Below are 7,002 nucleotides of genomic sequence, written 5' to 3'. Positions count from 1 at the left end.
TCATTAGTTTTTACTTGGGACTGTTACTGAACTGAAACTTTGTGCTACGTTGCTGCCAGTACAAAAACGCGGATTGCTGAACTTCCCAGCAAAAGATTCCAGTCCATTGATCTGATGAATTACAGTCATGTGTACAATGCTCTGTAAAAAGGCCAGTCTTGTGGCGATGAGCTGTGACAAAGATGTTTACTTCCTTCTGCGTGTGAGAAGACGGAGAAGTGCACATCCTTCTGCGTGTGAGAAAACGGAGAAGTACAACTGTCATGTAAATAAAGCATCTTACAACGCAAATTCTACCATGTTGATTCAACTCCACAGGAGTCAAAATCAACTCTTCTAGCCCTTGTGCTATCTTATGGGGTCCATATGACCCCACCCTTACATTGACGTGTTATCCCTACTATGACAAGGCGGATAAAGGTCGAGAGAATTTCATGTAATCCATGGACAGCAGTGAAGAAAACAGATTCAGCGCACTGTCTTGTGGGGTCCAGATGACCCCACTCCCAATGCTAAAGTGCCTTGGATAGCACAAGGGATAAAGTGTCTGTATGAGTCCACACCACAAAGTGTCAAAATAACAAAGTGTTGAGCCTTTTACACTACGATTGAGTTGTTTTTGTTTTTTAACTCTGTCTGTGTTGAAAATATCAAACTTACCATCTCTGGTCAGTCTTGAGATTTTTTTTAAACACTTGAACATAGAGTTAAAAATGAGCATAGTCAGAGTTTGTTATTGAACGCCAAATAGTCACCAGTTTGACTCTGTCAGTTTGTCAGTTTATTTCAACATTTTTGAAGTGTCTTTACGAGTCCATACCAGATAGTCAAATTAACTCATTTTGGGGTGTTGGTTAATGAACATTGTCATTGTGAAGACTGACCTGGTTTTAGGTGCATTCCTTAGATTACTAAAATAAAGAGACAGTGTTTAGTTGAAATGCATTTATTTTAACTGCACTACAAAAATGATAAAACAATCTTTAAAACATGTATCTCTCTGCTCTTCAATACAATTTGCAAATGTTCATTAAAGTATAGTGTGTTGACAGCATAACTAATTAGACAAAGGATTTTCGTCATGCAGTAAATAGATGCATATAGATGAATAAACACACATGGACAGACACAAAAAATTGCAAAAGACTAAGTCTAAGACTAAGAATACATTCAAACATGGACAACAAAAGTCTATAGAACTTACTAATCCATTTTTTGTGTATGGATCTTAAAGAAAGGTAAAAATGGTCACAATTCCAAGACCATAGTGGGTGCAAACACTTATCAGAGGAATACCTCCTATTACAACAAGATAAAAAATTGATTATTTACATTTTTTCTTAACCACATTTTCATCGATCACTGTGGTGTGTGACATCTCACCCATATGCAGATGTCATGTCTGCAACCAGAATATTCACCATCTGCCTTCGTGTTACATCTGACAGAGTTTTAGTTTTGTCCCACTCCTTGAAGATCTCTGCTCCCATTGGGTTGGACTTTAAGACAGAGTTAACCATCTAGAAACAAAAAATAAAGAAAAAATGCAACTCATTCCCACACACTAACAAATGTGTGCATTTAAAACACAAACATACATAGTAAAGCAAATAATGAGGAAAAACGTGTAGCACGATCAAATATAAATTAACATCAATGTCATGCTTTTTAATTAAATGTATTTAGCAAAAGGTTTGACACAATTTGACACGGGGTGCTCCCCTCCTGGGTGGGGGTGGCTGGCCCCTGCCTTGCTCCTCCCTGGACCAACCGTGGGCCGGGTGGGTGGCTGCCTGGAGTGCGGAGCGGGTCCCCCTTGGGGGGTCCCGGCTCCGACCTGGGGTTGGGGCGGGGGGATGCCCGGAACTCCTGGGTGGTGATGGGGTGCTTGTCTGGGGCTGTGGGTGCCCTTCTCGGGTGGGGTCCTGCATTGGGCTCTTCCGGGGCGGCGGGGGGGCTGCTCTCCTGGTTGGGCTGGGGCGGCGCTCTCTTTCCCCCCGTGCTTCCCTGCTCTCTGGCCCTGGGGGCCTCGCGGCGGTCCTGCTGGTCCTGGCCTGGGTGGCGGATTTGGTCGCCCGGGGGGCGGTTTTCCCCTGCCTGCTGCCATGTGGCGTTGGAGGGTTCCGGCTGCCACTGCTGCTGTGGCGGGGGTCTGGGTGTGGGGTTAAGAGTTTGCATGATTGAATGAATAAAAGATTTAAAGGCAGTTGGTTTAAAGGCATAGGTATGCGTGTGTGAACACTATCTGTTTTGTGCACATGTTGACATGTGGACATTTTTGCAGCTGGCAGGTGTGTTGATAACATTTCAGTGTGTGTGGGGACAGGCCCCGCCCTTTTTGTACTACATTTGAACCTTACCGTAATGATAAACAACCAGTAAACCTGTGTGCTCAATGCTGCTTCATGGTCTTATCCCCCCCCCTCCTATTATCACCCTCCTATCCTCCCCCTCTCTCTAACATCCCTCTTTCCTTTTCCGTCCGGTCCAACACCAAAGATTTTCAAACATGGTTGAAATTAATAACGTTTGACCTCAATTACAAAAGGGGTTTATTCAGACATACCTTTGGTTTGTCTGAAGATTAATAACCCCTGTTGTTAAAGTAAAATATGTCCAACACAAGAGGCCCTCAGTTCTCATCTGCCTGCCCAGCTGTTGGACAGGACAAGTTAAAAAAAAAATAAATAAAAAAAATAAAAAAGAACACACCCCTAGAGGGGTACACCCCGAACTGTCATGATTTGGGGGGTTTCTGCCTTAGTTTTTGCTTCCATTTTGTTCCTGTCATGATTTGAGTTCTGCTTCCTGTTTTATTTTGAAGGTTTCCTGCATGTCATGGTTTTGAGTTTTACTTCGCTGGTCCCAATCTCCCCTGATCATTTTTTTACCTGCGTCTCGTCAGTCCTGTTTATAGATTTGTATATATCTCTTCTCTCTGCCTTCCTCGTTGCTGGTCCATACCGTCTAATTCCCTGACTGTCTTGTCCCATGTCTACCTGGTTACCCCAACGTTTGGTTTCCCTGCTTAACAGCACCTTTTTGTTTGGAAATAAACACCTTTTTGCCTTGGAACCTTGCGGCAGCCCGTCTCTGTATTTTGGGTCCTTCATCAAGCCTCGTACCTGACACGAAGACGTCGCCAGTCTATTCCAGGGGAAAAAGAAGTATCAGTAAATTCATTTTCTTGAAGTTGGGTCATGGTATCTACTATGGAACTCTCTCCCCCTTGACCTCCGTATCATAGACTTGTTACCTATCTTTAAATCCAGACTCAAAACCCATCTCTTTAAATCTTCCTTTCTTCTATTGCCCATTTGTCCGTTGGCTGATTTTACTGTGATGAATTTATGCTGTAATGTTCAGTGTCCCTGAGTGGCAAGAAAGGTGCTTTAAATAAAATGGATTATTATTAATAATATTAATCTATCCATCCATCTTAACCTGCTGAATCCCTTTTAGGGTCACAGGTCTACGGGACCCAACCCAGCTACTGTTGGGCGAAGGTAGGGTGAACCTCAAACAGTTTGACAGTCTATTGCAGGCCAAAAAAAAAGTATCATTATAATTAATTGTCTTGCAGCAGGACTTATTGTTTTGCATGACTTGTTCAAGGAAGTGATTTTCCTTGAAATGTTAATCCAATTAGCCTTTCGAGAAACATTACCTAAGAATATTTATTTATTATTATATTTGTTAACAATATACAACATTAATAGTCTGACGATTTCTGTATTAATTATCTGCCTCTTTTTTTATTTAATAGTACTGTAATGTGTCGTAGTTTTGGAGAAAAAAATCAGTTTCTTGGAAAAAAAATGACATTGTCATGAAATTGTTTTCATTAGTGGCACAAGATTCATGCATTAAAACAGGGGTGTCAAACATACAGCCCGCAGGCCGTATCCGACCCAACATGTGCTTTAGTCTGGCCCAGACATGAAGAGTAAAAATCAAAAGCACGTTTAAAAAAGAAAGCATGTTTCTAGTCCATTCCTGTGGCGAGTTATGATTTTTTAAAGAAAAAACCGAAATGCGCAATTTCGCCACTAGGGGGAGCAAAGGAAAAGCAAAACAGGAGAAACAGCAAATCTCTGCATGTGCCAAAAGCAAAGCCTAACAGCTCTGCGTCTGAGTAGGCAATAGTTTGGTTCCCTGTGAGCCTCACCAATGTTACGTTGCTATGAGAATGATCAGTAGTGACACAATTAAGAGACCAAAATGTTGGCAAAAAGAAAAAAAAGGTTGAAGTGAAGTCCTGAGCTTTGCAGGAAAATTTGACAGTTTTATTTGTTCACAGAGCTGAATTCAAAACCTGCATACTTGGTATGTCATCAGCAGGTCACAGTGCTCAGAGAATATAACATTCACCACCACAATGAGACTCACCGTAAAGAAAAGTTTCACCATTTGCAGTTAAAAAAAATAAGATTTATCAACTATTAGCTGGACTGATAAATAACTGTCTGCATTTACTGCAGCTGTGATGTCAGTGATGGAGCAGTGACACCTAGCTACCTTATTGCAAAAAACGTTGGTGCAAACATCCAAACCATTATTGGGTGGTGAACTTGTTAAAAAATGCTGAAGGCTACAGAACGGTTGTATCCCAAAAAGCAGTCGACGTTTGCTAGCATAAGTCTGTCACAGATAACGATTACAGATACAACATCTCTGAGAAGACTTGGGCGCCAAATGAAGGAATCCAGTCATTTATTGCATTTACGGTCGCTATTGATGAAAGCACCGACATCACAGATATATACAGCTGTGCATATTTATTAGATGTGTTGAAGAGACCGTCATAGCGGAGTTTCTGGAGTTGTTGGACACAACAACAGCTGATGACATAGTCAGCTCTCTAGTTACTGTGCTGGACGATGTTGGAGTGAACTGGTCATGTGACGTCAGTTTGGTCACTGATAGTGCCCCATTAAAGGTCAGGATGTAGGCAGGTGTTGCCACTGTGTTTTGCACACTTGAATGACAGTAAATGTGTTTATGCGCAGGATTTGAATCCTGATATTGATGGCTTGGTGAAGTTTCAGGAGAGAATGGGAGGTTAACTCCAAACTCTTATGTTCACAAATGTTTGCAAGTTTAATTTAGTTAAATTTTTTAATGGTTTGGACATTTACATTTTAGGCAGGTGTTTCATTTTTTTCCGTAGCCCCTCTTGAGTGTATAATCGGATTGCTTCAGTGTCAGATGTAAAATATTTGGTCTGTATAAAATTGAATGGACCTTTTTTTTTCAAGTGAAATTAATTTTATTTAAGATCCATTGGCCTCTGTGAATGAATGTGTAATAAGAAATGATTAGGCTGCCATGTTGATTGAGGCATGTTTTCCAATTAAGTAAAAAAACAAAAAACAAAGCTGCTATTTTGCCTGTAACTTACTGAACCGGCCCACTTGAGATCAGACGGGTTGAATGTGGCCCCATAACCAAAATGAGTTTGACACCCCTGCATTAAAAGATGGTTTTCCAATAAACTATTGCTACTTCTCCGTGACTTTAAACTGGTTTGGTTTAAATTGTAACCTTTAAACACTTTAAGTACTTGCTTGTAACTTTTGTTTGGATAGTGAACCAAAAACCATTCAGTGTCTTTGTGCTATGTATTTTACATCCTGCAAATAATTTTACAGTTTTTGTTCTAATGTTTATTTCGAGAACTAGATGGACTTACCAGAATGACACTTAGAAATGCAATCCACCAAATTAACCCTTCAACATCTGCACTGACGACTCCTAAACAATGCCCACTCTTTCACATGGTATAAATCTTTGACCCCTTACATGATTAACGTGAATCAGCCGATTCTGACACTTGCTGCGGTTACATAGCGTATGGTAAATGGCGTATACTTATATAGCGCCTTTCTTCCTACAAGGACAAAGCGCTTTACAGTCACAGACCCAGTCACCCAGTCACACACACATACACACACTGGTGGCCGCTCCGCTGCCAAACACAGGTACCCGCCTAACACCAGAGGCAAGGTGGGGTTCAGTGTCTTGCCCAAGGACACTTCGACTCGGGGGCGTGCAAGGCGGGAATCGAACCTGCAATATTACGATCATGGGTTGACCGCCCTACCGCTGCACCACGGCCGCCCCGACATGGGCAAACGCAGAGCTCGGGTGCCGGGTCCAGACGTCCGGGCCCACAAAGTGCTCCTCCCCCACATCCCCCTCGTGAGGGGTGAAAGAGAGGGGAGAGCCAGCGGGGCGAGAGCGGAGCGGCGTTTTGCGCAGGGCGTCCGCAGAGCAGCTGGTCGGTCCCGTATGCGCTCCAAAATTTTCTCTCAGCGAAACACCGTCAATGCTTGACGTAAACCAGAGCAGTAGTGACACACGATCGTAATGAACCGTTTATATGCTCCACGATCGGATAAACAATCGGTATAACCCACCTATCTCGATCGGAAAAAAATTTTGATCCGAACGAGTCTGATCGGGGCAGAGTATTCCGAACGACGTGTTTACATGACACATTTTTCTTCCGATCAGGCGTTCTTTCCGATTACTTTTGCCCATGTAAACGCGGCTATTGAGAAAAGCGGCTTTGCATATCAGATTACCGACGCAACTGTTGAAGAGTTACTGTAGCTTAAGGCTCAAGTGTTAAAGAGTTGAGCCATGGAATGACTTTGCAGTCATTTAAATTTTACATTAAATATACAGGACATTTTTTTATTGTTCTATAGTTTTAAGGCATCACAATATCTGTATTACAAAAAAATCACAGATGTATTAAAAAAAAAATGGTATTGTCCAGGCTTCATCTTTTTAAACTGCTTCTGCATTTTTATTTCATTTTTGGCTCTAGTGGTTGTTTTTCTCCGTGGATTTTTGTGTCAGTGTCCGGTCAATACATTTCGTTGTAAGTCAGCTTGTTGGCAGCTGTGCCGGGCAGCAGGAAGCTGAGGCCTGAGGGATTCCCACAGCATCCAGGAACATCCTGTCTGGCTGATGCAGCACCTGTTGTTTGGAATG

The 7,002-nt window shown here is 42.2% G+C and overlaps 1 long non-coding RNA gene across 1 annotated transcript in view; it reads right to left on the bottom strand.

Annotated features, from left to right (window-relative positions):
• Positions 1-930: 930 nt before the first annotated feature.
• LOC144989322 (uncharacterized) overlaps positions 931-7,002 on the bottom strand; it is a 49,904-nt gene continuing 43,832 nt past the window's right edge. Inside the window, exon 2 of the long non-coding RNA XR_013653464.1 lies at positions 931-3,147. This is a non-coding gene — a long non-coding RNA (uncharacterized LOC144989322). The remainder of the gene's footprint in view (positions 3,148-7,002) is intronic.

The sequence above is a fragment of the Oryzias latipes genome, chromosome 23 (assembly GCF_053564925.1).
Source record: "Oryzias latipes strain Hd-rR chromosome 23, Olatipes_Hd-rR_3.1".
In the NCBI taxonomy this organism is placed as follows: Eukaryota; Metazoa; Chordata; class Actinopteri; order Beloniformes; family Adrianichthyidae; genus Oryzias; species Oryzias latipes.
Note: the sequence above shows the minus strand (reverse complement) of the source record. Positions and strands in the feature narration are given on the sequence as shown.